The sequence below is a fragment of the Ascaphus truei genome, chromosome 6 (assembly GCF_040206685.1).
Source record: "Ascaphus truei isolate aAscTru1 chromosome 6, aAscTru1.hap1, whole genome shotgun sequence".
NCBI lineage: Eukaryota > Metazoa > Chordata > Amphibia > Anura > Ascaphidae > Ascaphus > Ascaphus truei.
Window position 1 is genome coordinate 111,731,297 of NC_134488.1, and position 21,475 is coordinate 111,752,771.

The window sequence follows — 21,475 nt, forward strand, 5'->3', positions numbered from 1 at the left end:
CAAATATATAGTAGATGCAATGTGGTGATTTTAAGATTAAAAATTCATGTTTTGATTTATGCATGTTTTATGTGTTTAATAATGGGCAAATAATCTATTATCCATATCTGGATAATAGTTATTTGGCACATTATTGTACTGTATGTGTTTGGGGGGGATGTATGTATTGAATGTATAGGCCCGGTTTATTTATTTTACATTCAGGGTTGGTTCCTTGGTTCTGCGTGAGACCTCTGGAGACCACCTGAGGTATCCTCGGGTATCTCACGGGTATCAGGCTGCGTGGTCCACGGGTGACACCTGCGGGGAAGGACGGATGGCCCCCCATCTGTGGGGGCACCGCGGACCCGTAGTCTGTGGGGAAGAACCTGTGGCCTCACATCCGTGGGGGCACCGCGGACCCGTAGTAAGCACCCGTTGGTCCCCAGACCCCCATGGGAACCACCCGAGGCCCCTCAGACACCTGTGGGTCTGACCCGGGGCTCCCAGACATCCGCGGGCCTACCGTGGGGACCCAATTGTGGCCCACGGTGACCCGCGGAGACCACCTGGTGGGCCAAGGCGCCTGGCGAGACCAACCAGCAGGCCTCCAGAACCTGTATGAAACAAGTTGCTGGTACCCTGTAGGTCTGTCAGGTGACCCGCCGGGCCCACCGGGGTCTCACGTGGGGCTGGGGTATGAACCCTGTATGTAAAAGGATAAATCATGTAATTATGCGGGGGTACAGGGGGTGGTAATGTATTTAATAAATAGAATGATGCTTATTGTGGGGCTGTGTGTTGTTTTTATTGTGGGTACTGGGGGTGGGTGGAGGGGGTATTGGCCCCAAGGGTATGTGGGTAGGCCCCCCGTCTGTGTAGTGGGTGAGGGTGGTTAGGCCTCACGGGGTAGGGGGTTAGTGGGGGAGGGTATGTAGGCCTCCCGAGTGGTGGGTTAACCCCTTAATGCCATTAGGGGACATTACATTGGCTATTGTGATTGTTGTGCATGTTTTGCAGCACCGGAGGGGGCATGGGCAGGATGAAGATCAGGATGAAGACGGCCTTCATCGTGGGTGCCTGTAAAAGGTAAGTGTCATAGATATTGCCTGTATTTATTGTAATTAATATGTATTTAAAATGGGCAAATGCATTATTATCCATATGTGGATAATAGTAATTTTGCCCATTACAGTACTGTATGTGTTAAGGGGCAGGGGGTATGTGTGTTGTTTATTGAGGGCAATTGTCCCCAATAAACATGTTAATGTGCCTTAACCCCTTCATTGCCTTAGCGGCTATCCGCTAAGGTAATGAAGCTGCATTAATGTACATTTTAATAATAGTGTGTGGCAGCAGGGGGTCCCCTGAGCTGAACCTCATTGATTTCTGCCTCAGAGACCCCTGCTTCCCAAGTTATAGGCCCCGGTTTGGGCCATCGGTGCCAGTGTGGACGCCATCTTTATAGAGCCCACGTCGCGTCGTGGACGCTATAAAGATGGTGTCGACACTGGCACCCGATGCCCCATACCGGGGCCTGTAACTCGGGAAGCAGGGGTCTCTGAGGCAGAAATCAATGCGGTTCAGCTCAGGGGACCCCCTGCTCCCGCACACTATTATTAAAATGTACATTAATGCAGCTTCATTACCATAGCGGATAGCCGCTACGGTAATGAATTATTGTTTATTGTTATGTGTGTTTTAATACTAGTGTAGATGTGCAGGGGGTCTCCTGAGCTGAACCGGATTGGTTTCAGGTCCGAGTACCCCTACTTCAGGATATACAGGCCCCTTTATGGGGTGCCGGTATCCCTTGCAGAATTTAAATGTCCCGGTCACGTGACGCGGTAGCTTTAAAGTGCAGGGGATACCGGCACCCCATAAAGGGCCTATATCTCCTGAAGTAGGGGGTCCTCAGACCTGAAACCAATGCGGTTCAGCTCCGGAGACGCCCTGCTCATGTACACTATTATTAAAATGTATTTATTAAGTGTACAATCGCCTGTAACAGCCTTGCATGGAGATACAGAATCTCCATGCAAATGTTACAAGCGGCTTTTTTTTCTATCAGCTAGCGTACGTAAAGGTTAAGAATGCTAGCAGGGGGAAAAAAGCATCACGTACGCTGTGGGTGTTTTGAGCTATTTTGAGCAGGTACGTTAAAAAATGGCCTCAAGGCCTTAGTGCATCGCGTCCCCGGCTTCACTTTTTAACGAACCTGCTTTTTTGCCAAATCAGAACGCAAAGCCATTGAGCTTAGTGCATAGCCCCCTATGTTTCAATCATGTTCAGACATGAAATAGACAAATACTGTATTTAAGGTAGGAAAGCGGGCACGGAATGGCATTGCCCGAGTCATCGCATATGTGAGCTTTCTCCTGCTGACTCTCTGACCCTCCCTGCTGGGCATGTCTGTGTGAAGTCTGGCTATGGAAAGTTATCTCCCTCAGATCTTTACTTGCTCAGACTTCTCGGAGATGTTGAGCCTGTTCACTTAAGAGATCTTTCTGCTTCAACCGCCCCCCTTCTCGGTGTATTTTTTTCTTGCCTAATTCACGCATGTTCTGTGTTTTTTTTCTGTATGTTTTTTACAATCTCTATCTTGGAAGAGGGTTCAGGAGGTTCTGTAACAAAAGTATTGAAAGAATGCGGATAATTGAACTTACAGTATGTACTTGAATACACTGGATGCACAAACACCTACAGGCACTCTAGCTTATCTTTGTTTGCCATTATCTCTCTGTTATCGCTCTCCTTTTCCTATATCATCATTTTTGCCATAACTGACAGAGACCACTTGAAGCAATTACAATAATTTACACAAAATAATTAACCATGTATATGCAAAAGTGAAGAATTTCACTAATTATGTGATCAGGGTGAAGAAAAGGTAATTGCAGCTTGTACAAAAATAAATATTAGAATGGACAAGTGAGACTGCTCCTTAAACTGCGGTGGGATTAATAATATCAGCTAATGTTTCTTGAAAAATATAACACCCTTTATTAAACAGACAGTAAATATGAATATTAAACAAATAGCAATAAAAAAAATAGAAAGATGGTTAGAACGGGCCACCCTTAAAAGCTGTCTACTGGTACCAGTGTATAATGGAGCTCAGTAAACCACAGTCCCACTAAAATTGTTTGGGCCCAGTTTAGCTTTTAATTCTTCGTCCCCACTGCTCGCTATGGCGTGCGCGGCGCGAACAAGATACGGCCCTCTATGGGGCAAGCCCCAGTCACTGCGCGCCTGCACAAAGCACGATGCATGACAACCTTTGCCAAAAGACAAGATTTTTGTCTTTTGGCGCGGCGGCTGAGCGTTTGCCACGTCACGGCGGTGGTTCAGCCAATGAGGATGAACCAGCCGTGTGACGTCATGCCACGCCCCCTGTCATGAGCTCTTCTCCTGTCGCGCAACCACAGACCACAGGTCGCGGCTGAAACTGGTGCACGCACCGCCAGGCGTTCCGACGTGCGCATGAACGCATTGACTGGGCCGTAGCCTAATGGGAACAAAACAAACAGCTTGATAGGACAGATACATTATCTGATTTGGAATTAAGAGATGTTTCAAAAACAAAATTGGAAATGTATTCATCCCCTGAGGAAGTGACGTAGCGTCACGAAACGCGTAGGAAGGAGGAGCCTAGTACAGTGCACGTTGTAAGCCGTCACCTGCGTTGCATCTCGTGGTGTGGGGAGAACTCCGGGCGCTGCGCCACTGACGTCATCGGTTGGCGCGCGACCTCGTGAACAACACACCATCGCGTGGACACAAGCTGCGGACGGGATTCTTGAGCGGCATGTTTGCCCTCGCAAAATGTGAGTGTAACATCGCTGCTTTTTAATATTGTTAAATAAAATTTGCGGAGTACACTAGGCTGTCTTTCAATTTTCTCCAACCACGGCTGTTGCGGTGTATGCTGCTCCTGGGACGACGCAGACCGAGTTGAAGAGAGCCACCTTAGGAACCACGAGGGGCCCGTGGAGATCAAGGTGGAGGAAGAGAGCCAAAGAACAGATCCTCTCCCTCGAATGAACAAGAAAATATCCTGTAAGTAGGGATTTTTCCTCTTCGGGTTGAGGCAATTTAGTCTGTATACTGCGCAATGGTGTGTTTTCTTTATCTGTTACTAGCTGAGAAACCCGGCGTTGCCCGGGATGTGAAGTGTGAATAAGTATGTGTAAATGTTGTATGTGAAAGTTGTAAAGTTGTAAAGTTGTAATGTGATGCCAATGTACAATGTACAATTGTACAATGTACAATGTAAATTGATAAAGTGTGACAGTATTGAGGGGTATTTATTTGTGTTTGGTGTGCGTTTGTGTAGGTGTTGAAATGTTGTGTGTGTTTTTGTTTTGTGTTAATGTTGGCTGTGTGTGTGGCAGAATAGTGTGTGTATGTAATTATTGTGTGTGATTGTTGATTGTGTGGGGTGTGTGTGTGGATGAGTGAGTGAGTGTGTGATGTGATAGTGAGTGTGTGGTGTGTGAGTGTGTGTGTCAGTGTTGGTTAGTTGAGTGTTTGTGTGCAATAAATTAGACAGATGTGTAAATAGTAATGTTTTGTGTAAAATATGTTATTGAAAGGAAGAGGTGATTTATTGTGCTAGGTGTGTTAGTAGCGGAGGTGTTGTGTTGTTGTATATGTTTGTGTGTGGTGGGATGTTGATGTGCAATGGGAGTGGGTGGTGAGACGTGTAAATGTGCATTGTATTCAGTGTAGTGTGTATGGTGAAGGGTAGGTAATTGGAACAGTGGGTTGGGTGTGTGTGTTTGTTTAGTGGTGGTTGTGTTGTGTGTGGTAGTTAAGGTTATGTTGAAGTGTTGTTTTGTGTGTTGTATCAGCAGAGGAGGTTGGTGTGTGTGTGTGAGTACGTGTGTTGCGTGGTTGAGGGCGTGTGGCGTTGCTGAGTGCGTGTGTGTGTGCATGTGTTTGTGTATTTGTGTGTGTGTTGTGTGTGATGGTGTGTGGTGTGTGTGAGAGCATGTGTGTATGTGGCGTGTGTGATGGCATGTGTGTGTGTATGACGCATGTTGTGTGTGTGACGTGTGTGAGTGCGTGTTGTTGGTCATAGACATGTTGTAAATTGCATGTTTTTGAGTGTAGTGTGTGTATTATGAGGGTGAAGGTGAGGTGTGATTTGTTGTTATGTGTGGCATAGAATGACAGGATGTTTGCGTGTGTGTGTGTGTGTGTATGAGGGGGTTTTGTGTGGGTGAGTGTTGTGTGTGAGTGGTGGTGTGAGAAGTGTTTTAGAATAAATTATACAGACAGTGAAATTGTTAGGAAAACATATTTTATTGTAAGGAACAGCTGAGTTTCAGTGGTAGGTGTTGTCATACAGTGTGTGAGGTAGCGGGAGTGACATTGGTGGCATGCTGTTTGACTGTAGTCCACGGCGTCGCGGTCCGGTTGCGGAGGGAGATGTGTGAGGTGCAGGAGATGTCAGGCGTGCTGGTTGTTCCGCGGGAGGTAGAGTGTGTGAGGTAGCGGGATAGCGGGAGTGACATCGGTGGCATGGTGTGTGGTGTGTGTGAGAGCATGTGTGTGTGTTGCTGGTGTGTGATGGCGTGTGTGTGTGTATGAGGCATGTTGTGTGTGTGACGTGTGTGAGTGCGTGTTGTTGGTCATACACATGTTAAAAATGGCATGTTTTTGAGTGTAGTGTGTGGCATAGAATGACAGGATGTTTGCGTGTGTGTGTGTGTGTGTATGAGGGGGTTTTGTGTGGGTGAGTGTTGTGTACATTATACAGACAGTAAAATAATTAGGAAAACATATTTTATTTCAACGAACATCTGATTTCCAGTGGTAGGTGTTGTCATACACTGTGTGAGGTAGCGGGATAGGGGGAGGAACATTGGTGGCATGGTGTGTGAGTGTAGGCCGCGGCCTCGCGGTCCGGTTGCGGTAGGGAGCTGTGTGAGGTGCAGGAGATGAGGCGTGCTGTGCGGTCCGCGGGAGCTACACTGTGTGAGGTAGCGGGATAGGGGGAGGGACATCGTTGCCATGGTGTGTGAGTGTAGGCCGCGGCCTCGCGGTCCGGTTGCGGTAGGGAGCTGTGTGAGGTGCAGGAGATGTGGCGTGCTGTGCGGTCCGCGGGAGCTACACTGTGTGAGGTAGCGGGATAGGGGGAGGGACATCGTTGCCATGGTGTGTGAGTGTAGGCCGCGGCCTCGCGGTCCGGTTGCGGTAGGGAGATGTGTGAGGTGCAGGAGATGTGAGGCGTGCTGTGCGGTCCGCGGGAGCTACACTGTGTGAGGTAGCGGGATAGGGGGAGGGACATTGGTGGCGTGGTGTAGCGGGGTAGGGGGCCTCGCGGTCCGGTTGCGGTAGGGAGATGTGTGAGGTGCAGGAGATGTGAGGCTTGCTGTGCGGTTCGCGGGAGCTACACTGTGTGAGCTAGCGGGATAGGGGGAGGGACATTGGTGGCATGGTGTAGCGGGGTAGGGGGCCTCGCGGTCTGGTTGCGGTAGGGAGCTGTGTGAGGTGCAGGAGATGAGGCGTGCTGTGCGGTTCGCGGGAGCTACACTGTGTGAGGTAGCGGGATAGGGGGAGGGACATTGGTGGCATGGTGTAGCGGGGTAGGGGGCCTCGCGGTCCGGTTGCGGAGGGAGATGTGTGAGGTGCAGGAGATGTGAGGCGTGCTGTGCGGTCCGCGGGAGCTACACTGTGTGAGGTAGCGGGATAGGGGGAGGGACATTGGTGGCATGGTGTAGCGGGGTAGGGGGCCTCGCGGTCCGGTTGCGGTAGGGAGATGTGTGAGGTGCAGGAGATGTGAGGCGTGCTGTGCGGTTCGTGGGAGCTACACTGTGTGAGGTAGCGGGATAGGGGGAGGGACATTGGTGGCATGATGTAGCGGGGTAGGGGGCCTCGCGGTCCGGTTGCGGAGGGAGATGTGTGAGGTGCAGGAGATGTGAGGCGTGCTGTGCGGTCCGCGGGAGCTACACTGTGTGAGGTAGCGGGATAGGGGGAGGGACATTGGTGGCATGGTGTAGCGGGGTAGGGGGCCTCGCGGTCCGGTTGCGGTAGGGAGATGTGTGAGGTGCAGGAGATGTGAGGCGTGCTGTGCGGTTCGCGGGAGCTACACTGTGTGAGGTAGCGGGATAGGGGGAGGGACATTGGTGGCATGGTGTAGCGGGGTAGGGGGCCTCACGGTCCGGTTGCGGAGGGAGATGTGTGAGGTGCAGGAGATGTGAGGCGTGCTGTGCGGTCCGCGGGAGCTACACTGTGTGAGGTATCGGGATAGGGGGAGGGACATTGGTGGCATGGTGTAGCGGGGTAGGGGGCCTCGCGGTCCGGTTGCGGTAGGGAGATGTGTGAGGTGCAGGAGATGTGAGGCGTGCTGTGCGGTTCGCGGGAGCTACACTGTGTGAGGTAGCGGGATAGGGGGAGGGACATTGGTGGCATGGTGTAGCGGGGTAGGGGGCCTCACGGTCCGGTTGCGGAGGGAGATGTGTGAGGTGCAGGAGATGTGAGGCGTGCTGTGCGGTCCGCGGGAGCTACACTGTGTGAGGTAGCGGGATAGGGGGAGGGACATTGGTGGCATGGTGTAGCGGGGTAGGGGGCCTCGCGGTCCGGTTGCGGTAGGGAGCTGTGTGAGGTGCAGGAGATGTGGCGTGCTGTGCGGTTCGCGGGAGCTACACTGTGAGGTAGCGGGATAGGGGGAGGGACATCGTTGCCATGGTGTGTGAGTGGAGGCCGCGGCCTCGCGGTCCGGTTGCGGGAGGGAGATGTGTGGCGTGGAGGGGAGGGGGGGTTTGAAGAGGCAGTCTGCAGTGTTTGGTGTTGTGTGAATGTGTGTGTGTGCTGTGTTTGTGCGTTGTGTGTAGATTCTGTACCTCAGTGGTTCCCAAACTTTTTCGGTTCAAGGCTCCCCAAGGCAATCAGAATTTTTTCAAGGCTCCCCAAGGCGATCAGGATTTTTACGCGGCGCCCAAAGTAAAAACAAAGGTGTATATACATACCTAACAGTTGCAGTGCGCAGTTTGTGTCTCTCTCACACACTCTCACTCTCTCTGACCTCACTCTCTCTCTCTGACCTCACTCTCTCTGACCTCACTCTCTCTCTGACCTCACTCTCTCTCTCTCTCTGACCTCACTCTCTCTCACTCTCTCTCTCTCAGACCTCTCTCTCTCTCTCTCTCTGACCTCACACTCTCTCTGACCTCCCTCTCTCTCTCTCTGACCTCACTCTCTCTCTCTGACCTCACTCTCTCTCTCTGACCTCACTCTCTCTCTCTGACCTCACTCTCTCTCTCTGACCTCACTTTCTCTCTCTGACCTCACTCTCTCTCTCTGACCTCACTCTCTCTCTGACCTCACTCTCTCTCTGACCTCACTCTCTGACCTCACTCTCTCTCTCTGACCTCACTCTCTCTCTCTCTCTGACCTCACTCTCTCTCTCTCTCTGACATCACTCTCTCTCTGACCTCACTCTCTCTCTCAGTCTCCCGGTGCTGCTCCTCCAGCGTGCGTGCCGGTCCTCCCTCTCTCAGCGTCGCTGAGCCGGGCTGAACAGATGCACAAAGCCCCTGCATCTGTAATCAGCGCTGCTATAGTTCCTCTGGCCTGGGACATAGTAAGCGCTTAGGTGCTGCTGCTCGCTCTTGCTTGCTGCCGCTCGCTCTACCAGGAGCTTTTCGCTGTCCTGGCAGAGGAGACAGCAAGCGCGCTTGGTAGGCGGGTATCACTGTGTGTGTTTGTCACTTGGTAGCTGTCAGTGTGTGTGTGTGTGTGTGTGTGTGTGTGTGTGTGTGTGTGTGTGTGTGTGTGTGTGTGTGTGTGTGTGTGTGTGTGTGTGTGTGTGTACATTATATAATATTTAAAAATGAAAAAAAAAAAGACATGTGAGAATAAATTATTTATTAACATTGTGCAACTTTGATAAATATATTCACACGCACACACCACACACACATCCATATACACCACACATCCATATACACACACACACACACACACACACACACACACACACACACACACACACACACACACACACACACACACACACACACACACACACACACACACACACACACACACATATATCACACATACATATATATATATATATATATATATATATATACATACATACACACACACACACACACCACACATATATATACACCACACATACACATTATATATATATATATATATATATATATATATATATATACACCACACATACATATATACACACCACACATTATATATATATATATATATATATATATATATATATATATACACACACCACACATACACACACATATATACATATATACATATATACACACACACACACACACACACACCACACATATATACACACACACACACACCCTGCAGCCCGTTTTTCACACACACACTGCAGCCCGTTTTTCACACACACACACACACACACACACACACACACACACACACACACACACACACACACACACACACACACACACACACACACACACACACACACACACACACACACACACACACCCTGCAGCCCGTTTTTCACACACACACACACCCTGCAGCCCGTTGTTCGCGGCGCACAGTTTGGGAAACACTGCTGTACCTGATTCGGCAGTCTGTGGTAGCAGACGTGAAGATTTTGATAGCTGTGAAGCGTGGCCCCAGAGCAGGTTGAGGATTAGAGGATTAGGTGTTGCAAAAGCAAAGCGTGAGGGGTGGGACAGTGTGGAAGTATTAGGGCATTGGTGTTGGACGCAGGCCAATGAGAGGTGTGCGGGGGCGGGCATTGGACGCAGGCCAATGAGAGTCAGTGAGGGGTGGGACGCAGGCCAATGAGAGGTGTGCGGGGGCGGGCATTGGACGCAGGCCAATGAGAGTCAGTGAGGGGTGGGACGCAGGCCAATGAGAGGTGTGCGGGGGCGGGCATTGGACGCAGGCCAATGAGAGTCAGTGAGGGGTGGGACAGTGTGGCATTGGTGTTGGACGTAGGCCAATGAGAGGTGTGCGGGGGCGGGCATGGCCTGAGCAGGAGTGACAGGCCCAAGGTCCAATGCGATTGACCCTTGGGACGCAGACATACAGTGATTTCACAAATATATAGTAGATTGCAGACAACACAAGGGAAATACGCCTAGAGGAAAATCTACCTCACATTGTTGATGAAACATTCTACTACCAGGACTGACTTTTCAACCAGGACTGTCTTTCGATATGGTACTGTAATCATCATCACCACACTTTGCGCCGGGGACATTCTTTGTATTTATCTTTGAATCCTCAGCACAGAGAGGGGGCTATGAGAAGGCGGGAATGACACCTGATGATAACATATTAGCCTCAATCTCACGAAGAACCCCTTTTCTTCTGGAGTATTAACGGTTTACACAGGCTAAAAATGACTCTAGAAAGCAGAGATGGCAAACAGTAGATTGATATTTTCTCGTTTCTTTTTTGTTTTCTTCCATTCTATAAATTATTTTATTGTGCTCTGAATATGTGTGAAATATTTGTGTTTAACTATCCACCTACTATTAACGGTTTCTCCAGTCACAGTAGGCACCAGTCGAGTTGGAGGCAGTCCCTACCATGACAGTCTTTTCTCCTATACTTCTGCCCAATAGACAGCGGCTTAGTCAGAAGTGTGTGTATATATATCCCTTGCTGCAGTGGAAGCGCTGTATGCTGGGTGACAATGGGGAAAGACAGGGTTGCAGACCTGTCTAAGACATGCAAATGAACATACAGTAATATTTACAGTTGCTATATATATATATATATATATATATATATATATATATATATATATATATATATATATATATATATATATATATATAAAAGGGATCTTTATTGATGCAGCCACTGCAGATGGTATCACAGCATTTGGATATAGTGGAGAATGGGTTCCAGACCCCTGGATGGTGCGGGCCAGCAAGTAAAATTGAGGCCTTGTGCTCTGCACAGATCTTGAGCTCCTGGGGCTGAGCTCCTCTCTCTCCCAGCCAGGAGGAACCAACTTCTTACCCCAGGAGGGGAAGGACCAACTGACTCTATAATTTGGAGTGCATCCTCCCTAATGCAGAAAGGGGAAGGCACAGGGTCTGCTCCACGATTGGATGCACACAGACCAAGTGTCATCACCTCTCGTGCCACTCAGTCTTTGACTGAGCCACTGATTGAGCCATCTGTGCTGAAGCAGGGATATCCCTAATCCCTGAGTTGTTGGTGCCCTTTGAGGACTGGAGTTTGCTACCCCTGTTCTAGGGGTTAACTGTTTCCAGTCTGATTGACAATGAGAGGGGGTCATATAACTCCTCATGTCATCCCATGAGTGGATACAAAGCATATTGTTTATATTTGTAACTTTTTATAAACCGGTATGTACAGTAAGATGAGCTAAGGCCAGACGTACTCCAGTTATGGTACCACCTAGATACCCTTGCATTATCCAGGAGTCGGAAAGGGCAATTATGATATGTGTAGGAAGCTATGTTCACACCACACTGAAGGTACTCTTCCAGAGTTCTGTGACCATAATACCGACTTTACCTTGGCCAGACCAACTGGACAGGTGCAGTACTACACACAAATACTAGGTTCAACCCTCAAGTCCTAAGATGGTATTACAAACGCAATAGTTTACACTAGCACACATATTAACAATCAGTATGGCCCATTAACCCTAGGTCATAGGGTTGTAACTTGTGTTCCAGGGTACCTCTGGGTTTTTGTGAGAGGTTACCAGGAGGTTTCCAGAGACTGGAAATAGCTAATATTTTATCTTTTCAATGCCCAATAATGTTGTTTTGCCCTATTTTTTTTTTTTCATTTTTTAATTGAAAAAGATTATGACATTTTATAATAAAAATAATAATAATAAAAAATGCACCATCAAAAACTGTCTATTTCGAAAATAAAACCCCTTTATGTACTCTACATAGGATAAATTAGTTGGGGGTCAAGATAGACACAATACATTTTTTAAGGGGTTCCATAAATTCTCCATACATGTGTGAAATGTTCGTTCGACAGGTGTGAATAGCTTGACAACCACTACACTAGATTAGGTAATAAGTGAGCCAAGTCTAAAGGAACTCTGCAACCTAGGCGACAATCTCACCGGCTCATACAAAATACAGTGCTTTGTTCAGCATGTATGGTAAATGGTAAATTTGTGTAGGGCCAGAGGTATCTTTATATCCATCTTTAGGACTTTTTTTTTTCTTTTTCCAACTTGAATCTCATTGCAGCCAAAAGGACAACAATGTCCCTCTGGCTACAAAAGGGTTAATATCTTCTGCATCAAGGCTCCCAGACTACTGACCAGTACAGTCATACATCAGAGGATCTACCTTCTCTGCTTGTGAGGATTGCTGTGTTTATAACAGCCCAGTTTTCTCCTGCGAGCAGGACGTGTTATTGATTACATAGTTTGTCAGCATCTGAAGGCATGGATTACCTTCTGCCAGTGTTTACTTTTATGTTCAGAGCTCTATTGCATGCTTCTTCCCTCTATTATTGTCTACATCCAGATTCGGTGAACTGCAATGTCACAGCACGCACCATATAGATAAATAATTTGTTGTGGGTCAGTGCGCTGGTATATGCTGCAGTCAGATAAGCAGCATTACTTTGCTTGTGCTGACACCTGGAGGCATTTGCAGTCGCTGCAAGTGCATTTAAGAAGAGGGACTAACTGTGGACCTAGGGCAGAGCTGCTCAACTCCAGTCCTCAATCCCTCCCCAACAGGTCAGGTTTTTCAGGATATCCCTGCTTCCGAAACAGGTGCCTCAATCTGTTCCTGCTTCAGCACAGGTGACTCAATTAGCAAACTGCGCTGAAGCTGGGATATCTTGACCCGACCTGTTGGGAGAGCCTGAGGACTGCAGTTGAGCATCACTGAGGTAGGGGACACATGTATTAAACAATATTAAACTTTTGTGCATCTTAATGTTCACTGTTGTAAATAGAACATAAAATATATTAAGGTTTGGCACCATTTAATATATATACAGCCTCGTTTTCCATGTCTTGTATATTTTATTAATCTTACATTTAAACCAGATTCTTGGTACCGTAGCAGAGGTTACAGCAGCTAAAACTGACGGGCTTAATGAAAGGGAAACCTGCACCAGTTATAAACACACACAAATGTCCCAGCACTCACTGTCTGAAAGAAGAATAGCTCAACTAGAGGATTTGTGTCCAAATAGAAAAATTCATTTAATGTAAACACAAGAAAAAATAACTTGGAACGATTTGTCTTGTTTTTTCTTGTGTTTACATTAAATTCATTTTTCTATTTGGACACAAATCCTCTAGTTGAGCTATTCTTCTTTCAGACAGTGAGTGCTGTGACATTTGTGTGTGTTTGTATGTGATTTTAGGGGAATTAGAGTCCCCTAGGTTCTGTTGCACCTTGCACCATAATCTGTTACTCCTTTGGAGTGCTGTCTATCACTTGTTTCTTGCTGCACCACTTATAGTCCCACATTATTACACAGCTCATAATATACTGTAGCAAACATTTTTGCCGCTTCCCCCATGTTCCCATTCTTGTTTTTCTTGTCGTTCCAAAAATGTTTCTTGGTCTTTTTATATCAAACAAAAATTCCATCCTATTTAACCCCACTTCACGTGAGGTTCACAGAAAAATAACATTTAAAGCGAAGAATTTGCAAATGAGTGGTGCCGTCTCCTACTCAGATAGTATTCTCCCGCGGTGCGAGTAATTGTAAATACAAGAATAGCCCACACCAGGGTAATTCAGCTCTCGGAAGGAAGAGAGCGCAGAAAATACATGTATGGCAGCATTGCGAGGCAGTTGATCGGGATAAGAAATGATGGAGGCAACAAAAGTACAAATTCCAAAAAGAAATACAAATCAACATAATTATATATACAAAATATACTACGGAGAAAAAATAACCAGAAACAGCAAATAACAAATCTAAAGAAACCTGCGGCAGTGATGGCGAAGCTATGGCAGCACTACTGGCATGCGGCCGTGTATTAGCATGCCAAAATGTTGCATGCCCTCATCCACAGTCATTCAACCAGCGCCTAGAGATGTTCCTGGCCTGCTGTAATGCAGCGCATTATGACAGAGGCCACGTCATCTTGGGCACACCCCAGCATATCTGTATCCTTCCTGGCACATTTGAGCGGGTATGAATCAGAGTGGTGGGTGAGGGAGTGATGGGGGTACAGTGATGGTGGGTGTGGGAGTGATGGTGGCACAGTGATGGTGTTAGGAATATGAGCGCACAGCGCCTCAGGCGGAGCTCACGCCTCTCTCCTTACACTGCTCAGACCCTTCCACTACAACCACGCAAGCCCTCTTCAGCTTCATCACTTACCCCTCGGCATGGTGGGACGCTCCACGAGGTTCTTCCTCCATGCTCTGCGCCACAGCCGTCGGCGCGGAATCGTTGTCCCGCGCGCACGTGCGCACCCCACGTTGCTTCCTCTCATGCACACGTTGGACTTACAGTGCACACACAAAAGCCCTTGAACTTATCCCCACTCAGGCTCCGCCCCCAAACACCGCATGGTTACAATCTGGCTCTTGCTGAGTGTCACCTGAGCTCTAAGAACAGCATCCAATGCTCTGAAGCTCTCTGGGCTCCTCCAGGCACGCCCCCTCTCCTGGTTGGCTGTTCCAGCTTTATATACCCTCTCTGTTCTGTGCTTCCTCGCTCGTCATAGTTTTTGTATGGGTGTTTCACAGTGCTTGTTCTTTGATTCTCTCGGTTTTGACGCGGCTTGGCAGACTACCCCCTTTGGCTCTGGACTTCGGATTGTTCCTGTTTACGTACCTTCTGGCTTCCTTCGACCACGGCACTCATCTCGATTCCTCCATACGTCTCCTACCCGTGATCTCGGCAACGGCAACGACCATTCTTCTGAGAAAACGGTATCGGCAAGTATTCTCGCAATACACCCCATCTGGCCTGGCACCATCTAATACCACAACCCGGACACGTCCCTCGCTCTGTCGGTGTGTGTATTCATACCTGCCACCTCAGTTCTAGGGACAGGTCTGGTCTGCGGGCTACTCCGGCGTAACAGATGGTGGGCGAGGGAGTGATGTGGACACAGGGATTGTGGGTGTGGGAGTGATGGTGGCACAGTGATGGTGGGCGAGGGAGTGATGAGGGCACAGTGATGGTGGGCGAGGGAGTGATGTGGGCACAGGGATGGTGGGTGTGGGAGTGATGGTGGCAGATTTATGGTGGGTGAGGGAGTGATGAGGGCACAGTGATGGTGGGTGAGGGAGTGATGGGGGCACAGTGATGGTGGACGAGGGAGTGATGTGGGCACAGGGATGGTGGGTGTGGGAGTGATGGTGGCATATTGATGGTGGGTGAGGGAGTGATGGGGCACAGTGATGGTGGGTGTTGGAGTGATGGGGGCACAATGATGGTGGGTGAGGTTGTGATGGTGGGCGAGTGATTGATGGGGGCACAGTGATGGTGGGCGAGGGAGTGATGTGGGCAAAGGGATGGTGGGTGTGGGAGTGATGGTGGCACAGTGATGGTGGGTGAGGGAGTGATGAGGGCACAGTGATGGTGGGCAAGGGAGTGATGGTGGGCAAGGGAGTGATGGGGCACAATGATGGTGGTGAGGTTGTGATGTGGGCGAGTGATTGATGGGGGCACAGTGATGGTGGGTGAGGGAGTGATGGTGGCACAGTTATGGTGGGAGAGAGAGTGATGGGGGCACAGTGCTGGTGGGCGAGGGAGTGATGGGTGAGGGAGTGATGGCTGAAGGAGTGATGGGGGCAAAGTGATCCCGGATGAGGGAGTGATGGGGTCACAGGGATCGTGGGTGAGGGAGTGATGGTGGCACAGTGATGGGTGAGGGAGTGATGGGTGAGGGAGCGATGGGGCCACAGTGATGGCTGAGGGAGTGATGGGTGAGGGAGTGATGGGGGCACAGTGATCGTGGGTGAGGGAGTGATGGTGGCACAGTGATGGGTGAGGGAGTGATGGGTGAGGGAGCGATGGGGCCACAGTGATGGCTGAGGGAGTGATGGGTGAGGGAGTGATGGGGGCACAGTGATCGTGGGTGACAGAGTAATAGGGGCACAGTGATGGGTGAGGGAGTGATGGGGGCACAGTGATGGGTGAGGGAGTGATGGGGGTGAGGGAGTGATGGGGGCAAAGTGATGGTGGGTGAGAGGTTTTGTTGGTATATGGAACTCTTTGTCAAACACTTTTTCCCTAAAATGTTTGCCAGCTGTTGTGCTGACAATATTTGGCTCGACTTATGCATATGAACTGTTTTCTTCAATTAAATCAGTACGTCCAATGTAAGAAATAAATACTGACTGCAACAGAAAGAACAATAATCACCAATATAGCATTGACAATATATGGTGCACCCAGTGGAAAGAAAGGGACCCAAATGTACAAAATAATGGGTTCAACAGGAAATCCATTTAAATAGAGGAGAGGAAATTAGTACTTCAGTATTAGGTGATCTTTTTTATTTGGACTAACAATAGATATTATAAGACAAGCGTTTCTCTCTCTTCCTCAGATCAAACAATACTGATTTATAAAATATTCCATGAGTTTATCACAGTATGTAAAAACCAAGATAACAATCTAAGGCAGATGAGGTACAGATGTAGCCAGACTTAATGTTTTTGGTGCTGCGGACAGACAAGCAAAAGTCAGCGGCATCAAGGTCAGTGTCTGCTTTGGGGGGTCCATGCTTCTGAATGAGCCCCACACAGCATTAATCCTTCGCTTGATCGCGCTGACTTCAGTGCCATATTTCGCTGAACCCCATGCCTCCCCACAGTTTGTTCCCGTTCAACCTCCTTGATAAACGAGTTCCTTGATGTATGGCAGCAGCTGGGGTACAATCAGCGATTTAAAACTGTCTGGTACTGTCCAATTCCCTTGGTGATATATATCACGGAATACCAGGACTCTTTCACTGGATCGGGCACCAGGCAGGATACGGAGATCAAAAAAACAGGTGTTTATTTAAGCCGGAGCCAACAAACAAGCACAAAGTCACAATAGAGCTTTTATTTATGTAGCCAGGACTGGTTCTTGGCAACCACCCTGCCCTCACTCGCAGTAAGTCCTGGTAAGAGCAGGCCTGCCAGTACTTGACACTCCCACCATTGCCCTTGAGTGACAAGGGGATGAGGTGGAACAGGCCTGGGTTCACCCAATCCTGGGTCAGACCTGGTACCCTTCTCCTGGCTGTACTTAAGGGGATTGCTGCCCAAATGTAGTCAGTGCCTCTCCCCACTTGAGAGAGGCAGGTCACACACAGGTTGCCTGAATTCTGGCCTTCCCTGTTCCTCTTCCCCTTTTGGGAGAGTGAGTGTGCACCTTTCCCCTGATCCTGATAGAGGATCAGGGAAGAGAAAGGACTGCTGCTGGGGCCCTTGACCCGTAGTGCAGGTCCAGGGACCATCCAACAGCTGGATACAACACCAGAGACTGCATCGGACAGAGGCCTGCTGTGTCTGCATTGTGTTGAACTGAATAAACTGTTTCTGTTTCATATACCTCCTGCCTGGTGTGTGATCTTCCTGGGGAAGGAGAGGGGATTATGTTCTACCATGGGAGATCGCCTCCATACATCTGGAGCCTGCTCTGCACTGCTAGAGAACCATGCTGGGTATGTACACCAGAAACCTGTCCTTTGTCCCCACAAACATCGGTGGAAGACTTAGCCCTCCTGCTTACCAACAGGGAGCATGCACCACTAGTGTTGTAATGGCAAAATCTCCCACCTGCTCTCACCCACACTTTGCTGCCCCTTCATCCCCTGCTAATGGTGTTAAACTATCTAATGTAATACTGACTAACCTTAAAACTCGCCTCACATATCAAGCATCTCAATAGCCTGCACTCCAGGCTATTGTCCAACACCCACAGTCACTCCTACTAACCATTGTGGTCAAGCACTGTCATCACCTGCTGCCTCTGTTAGTCTCCCAACATACCACTTAGATTGTAAGCTCTTCGTGGCAGGGATTTCCTTTCCTATTGTCTAATTTTGCTGTGCCTATTGTATTATTATAATTCCCTGTACTGTATTCTTTTGTAAAGCTGTATACTTTTGGCGCAATATAAATAAAAACATATACATATATCTTCATCATAAAGGGGTTGAACAGGACATTTAACAGTGTCTGGCATTGTCCAACCCCCATGATGATGTATGGTCCCCCTCATGATATTGATACCCATATTCGATCATCTACATCAAGAGTGTTGGACAGTGCCAGACAGTTTTAAATCACCGATCATACCCCAGCTAATAATTTGTGGAACCCCCATACCTCCTCTGCGCTCACTCATCAAGGGGGTTGGACAGGAGCAAACGGAGAGCAGATATGGGTGTGCCACAAACGAAGGCACTGAAGTCGGTGTGATCAAGCAAAGGATTAATGCTGAGGAGGGGTTCCATTCAGAAGCATGGATCCCCCGCAGCATTATTCCTTTCTATATTCTACGCTACAATCAGTGCGATCACAGGACGGTGCGCGATCTCAGCACCGAAAACAGTATGCCTAGCTACATCTGTAGAGAAAGATTGGAAGAGGCAATAATAAATACACAGACAGGGCAATAAATGGATGAAAGGCATATTGAGAAATGAGTAGAGTAGGAAGGGCCATGCATCAATCAGTAGTGAGAAGGGGTGGGGGTTGAAGGTGGAGAAGGGGTTGAATTGTAAAATTTACAGAGAGGCAGGGAGAAGCATTACAAAAAAATATTCTAGTGTGTAGAAAACCCCATATTAGCATTAAGTCCCCCTTTTTTTTGTATCCAAAAGCATTATTATTTTGAATTCAGATGTTTTCCATTCTCAAAGTACTTTTAAACATTCCGTTGAGGATTTGGATTTTCAAGTCATTTATGAAAGGAATAGCTGTGGTGTCCCACTGGAGTGCAGTAGCTTCCCTCTTCATGGTGTGTTAATATGTGCCTGAATGTAGGTTCATTCTGGTTTGAAGTTTGTCTGGTTTCACACATGTAGAATCCTTGTTCATTCTGTATTTGCAGCATTGACTCGTATATACCACATTCCTAGATGTGCTGCAGAATTATCCTTTAACATTGAATGTCCTACAGTATGTTTGTGACTGGCTGTGGGATCTTGGCATACAGTAAATATTTGCAAAGTTTGCAGCATGTGTTGTTCTCAGCTTTCTTGAGTCTAAAATGTTTGCCAGCTGTTTTTGCTGACAATATTTGGCTCAACTTATTGAATATAAACTGTTTTCTTCAATGAAAACAGGAAGTCAAATGTAAGAAATTACAAGAAATAAATACTGACGGCAGCAGGCAGAACAATCATCACCAATACAGCATTGACAATATATGGTGCACCCAGTGGAAAGAATGGGGGACCAAATGTACAAAATAATGGGTTCAACAGGAAAACTATTTAAATAGAGGAGAGAAAATGAGTACTTCAGTATTAGGTGATCTTTTTTATTTGGACTAACAATAGATATTATAAGACAAGCGTTTCTCTCTCTTCGTCAGGTCAAAAATACTGATTTATAAAATATTCCATGAGATTAACACAGTACAAAAAACCAAGATAACAATCTAAGGCAGATGAGGTACAGCTGTAGTCAGATTTACTATTTTTGGTGCCGCGGACAAACAAGCAAAAGTCAGTAGCACCGAGGACAGTTATGACGTTTTCTGTGGATTAACTTCTGCCTGAGGTTTGGCGGGTGCCACAACGCAAGGATGGGAGTTTTTGAGAAGATATCTATTAATGTCTCTCTTTGTCAAACACTTTTTCCCTAAAATGTTTGCCAGCTGTTGTGCTGACAATATTTGGCTCGACTTATGCATATGAACTGTTTTCTTCAATTAAATCAGTACGTCCAATGTAAGAAATAAATACTGACTGCAACAGAAAGAACAATAATCACAATATAGCATTGACAATATATGGTGCACCCAGTGGAAAGAAAGGGACCCAAATGTACAAAATAATGGGTTCAACAGGAAATCCATTTAAATAGAGGAGAGGAAATTAGTACTTTAGTATTAGGTGATCTTTTTTATTTGGACTAACAATAGATATTATAAGACAAGCGTTTCTCTCTCTTCCTCAGATCAAACAATACTGATTTATAAAATATTCCATGAGTTTATCACAGTATGTAAAAACCAAGATAACAATCTAAGGCAGATTAGGTACAGATGTAGCCAGACTTAATGTTTTTGGTGCTGCGGACAGACAAGTAAAAGTCAGCGGCATCAAGGTCAGTGTCTGCCTGGATCAAGCTTTGGGGGGTCCATGCTTCTGAATGAGCCCCACACAGCATTAATCCTTCGCTTGATCGCGCTGACTTCAGTGCCATATTTCGCTGAACCCCATGCCTCCCCACAGTTTGTTCCCGTTCAACCTCCTTGATAAACGAGTTCCTTGATTTATGGCAGCAGCTGGGGTACAATCAACGGTTTAAAACTGTCTGGTACTGTCCAATTCCCTTGGTGATATATGTCACGGAATACCAGGACTCTTTCACTGGATCGGGCACCAGGCAGGATACGGAGATCAAATAAACGGGTGTTTATTTAAGCCGGAGCCAACAAACAAGCACAAAGTCACAATAGAGCTTTTACTTATGTAGCCAGGACTGGTTCTTGGCAACCACCCTGCCCTCACTCGCAGTAAGTCCTGGTAAGAGCAGGCCTGCCAGTAGTTGATACTCCCACCATTGCCCTTGAGTGACAAGGGGATGAGGTGGAACAGGCCTGGGTTCACCCAATCCTGGGTCAGACTTGGTGCCCTCCTCCTGGCTGTACTTACGGGGATTGCTTCCCAAATTTAGGGAGTGCCTCTCCCCACTTGAGAGAGGCAGGTCACACACAGGTTGCCTGAATTCTGGCCTTCCCTGTTCCTCTTCCCCTTTTGGGAGAGTGAGTGTGCACCTTTCCCCTGATCCTGATAGAGGATCAGGGAAGAGAAAGGACTGCTGCTGGGGCCCTTGACCCGTAGTGCAGGTCCAGGGACCATCCAACAGCTGGATATAACACCAGAGACTGCATCGGACAGAGGCCTGCTGTGTCTGCATTGAGCTGAACTGAATAAACTGTTTCTGTTTCATATACCTCCTGCTTGGTGTGTGATCTTCCTGGGGAAGGAGAGGGGATTATGTTCTACCATAGGAGATCGCCTCCATACATCTGGATCCTGCTCTGCACTGCTAGAGAACCATGCTGGGTATGTACCCCAGAAACCTGTCCTGTGTCCCCACAAACATCGGCGGAAGACTCAGCCCTCCTGCTTACCAACAGGGAGCATGCACCACTAGTGTTGTAATGGCAAAATCTCCCATCGGGTGGGGGGGACACTGTTACACTTACAACCCTCAGAACAATACCGAGGGAATCCTAGTCACATATATGCCCGGCGCCACGTAAATTATTTCCCAGGAGCAGCTTCCACTGTTGTAGGAGGTCCAGGGCCTCCAGGGTGCGCTGATGCAAGTTGCAA